This window comes from Lolium perenne, chromosome 3 (genome assembly GCF_019359855.2).
Source record: "Lolium perenne isolate Kyuss_39 chromosome 3, Kyuss_2.0, whole genome shotgun sequence".
In the NCBI taxonomy this organism is placed as follows: domain Eukaryota; kingdom Viridiplantae; phylum Streptophyta; class Magnoliopsida; order Poales; family Poaceae; genus Lolium; species Lolium perenne.
The window spans coordinates 120,178,397-120,180,896 of NC_067246.2; positions in this window are offsets into that span (position 1 = coordinate 120,178,397).

Consider the following 2,500-nt stretch of genomic DNA (forward strand, 5'->3'; position numbering starts at 1 on the left):
TTCTCTGCAGGCAACGGCGCTTGTTCCCCGCCAATAGACGGGGAACGTGCGCTTTCTCTGTTCGGGACATGCGCTCGCGACATCGGTCAAGCCTCCCGAGCCTCCCACCACGCGTAAGCGCGGTGGGATTGCTCTGTGTAGGCGTCCCGAGTGTCAACAGCGCGCGGGTGTCACCGCAGCAACGTTAACGTTGCACGGCGACGTTCTCTTAAGGCAACGGCATCCGACGATTGAGGATCGGCGCAGAATGTTACGTATCCTACCACTAACTGTGGAGAGGTAGAGGCAACACCTGTTCACGGTTGTTCTCAAATTCGGACACGTCACGTGGCAACGATAGACGTCGCACGTGACTGTCACGCGGCAACGTAAACGTCGCCGCGTGACACGCCACGGCAACGTATAGTTGCTACGTGACGGGCGTAGAAAAGTTGTGGGACGAACCCACAACTTGACAGGGAGGGATGCCAGCCCCCCCCAATATACCTGGGGAACTTAGCCCCGCCTGGGACCCCTGCCCGTCAGCTTGTGAAGGAGCCCTACACTGTTGCCGCGGCAGAGAAAATGGCCATTTCTCTGCCGCGGCAGAGATTTTCTGCCAGGCTTAGCCGATTCCGTCGTATTGGCTGCGGCGCCATGGTTTTCACCGTTACCCGACCAGCGCGCGCCCACCAGAGAGTACGCTCGGCGTCGTTGGACGTTTTCCGACGTCGGCCCGACTTGGCCGTTTTAGCCGATTCCGTCGTATTGGCTGCGGCGCCATGGTTTTCACCGTTACCCGACCAGCGCGCGCCCAACGTCCTGGTCGCTGGGCGTCGTTGGACGTTTTCCGACGTCGGCCCGACTTGGCCGTTTTTAGCCGATTCCGTCGTATTGGCTGCGGCGCCATGGTTTTCACCGTTACCCGACCAGCGCGCCCACCCGTCGGTACGCTCGGCGTCGTTGGACGTTTTCCGACGTCGGACCCGACTTGGCCGTTTTTAGCCGATTCCGTCGTATTGGCTGCGGCGCCATGGTTTTCACCGTTACCCGACCAGCGCGCGCCCACCCGAGTGTACGATCGGCGTCGTTGGACGTTTTCCGACGTCGGCCCGACTTGGCCGTTTTTAGCCGATTCCGTCGTATTGGCTGCGGCGCCATGGTTTTCACCGTTACCCGACCAGCGCGCGCCCACCCGTAAGGTGGCGTCGTTGGACGTTTTCCGACGTCGGCCCGACTTGGCCGTTTTTAGCCGATTCCGTCGTATTGGCTGCGGCGCCATGGTTTTCACCGTTACCCGACCAGCGCGCGCCCACCCGATCTTACGCTGGCGTCGTTGGACGTTTTCCGACGTCGGCCCGACTTGGCCGTTTTTAGCCGATTCCGTCGTATTGGCTGCGGCGCCATGGTTTTCACCGTTACCCGACCAGCGCGCGCCCACATTGATCAGACGCGTTGACGCGTCGTTGGACGCCCGACGGCCCGACTTGGCCGTTTTTAGCCGATTCCGTCGTATTGGCTGCGGCGCCATGGTTTTCACCGTTACCCGACCAGCGCGCGCCCACCCCACTCAACGCTGGGCGTCGTTGGACGTTTTCCGACGTCGGCCCGACTTGGCCGTTTTAGCCGATTCCGTCGTATTGGCTAGCGCCATGGTTTTCACCGTTACCCGACCAGCGCGCCCACCCGACTGTACGCTCGGCGTCGTTGGACGTTTTCCGACGTCGGACCGACTTGGCCGTTTTTAGCCGATTCCGTCGTATTGGCTGCGGCGCCATGGTTTTCACCGTTACCCGACCAGCGCGCGCCCACCCCCCTGTACGCTCGGCGTCGTTGGACGTTTTCCGACGTCGGCCCGACTTGGCCGTTTTTAGCCGATTCCGTCGTATTTGCTGCGGCGCCATGGTTTTCACCGTTACCCGACCAGCGCGCCCACCCGACTGTACGCTCGGCGTCGTTGGACGTTTTCCGACGTCGGACCGACTTGGCCGTTTTCAGCCGGTACCGTCGTTTTGGTTGGCGCGCCATGGTTTTTCACCGTATCTCGACCGCCGCGCGCCCACCCGACTATAGTTCACCGTGTCGTTAGACGATTTCCGACGTCGCCCCGACTTAGCCGTTTTTAGCCGATTCCGTCGTATTGGCTGCGGCGCCATGGTTTTCACCGTAACCCGACCGACGCGCGCCCATCCGACTGTACGCTCGGCGTCGTTGGACGTTTTCCGACGTCGGCCCGACTTAGCCGTTTTTAGCCGATTCCGTCGTATTGGCTGCGGCGCCATGGTTTTCACCGTATCCCGACCAGCGCGCGCCCACCCGACTGTACGCTCCGTGTCGTTGGACGTTCCGACGTCGGCCCGACTTAGCCGTTTTCAGCCGGTACCGTCGTTTTGGTTGGCGCGCCATGGTTTTTCACCGTATCTCGACCGCCGCGCGCCCACCCGACTATAGTTCACCGTGTCGTTAGACGATTTCCGACGTCGCCCCGACTTAGCCGTCTTCGGCCGGTACCATCGTTTTG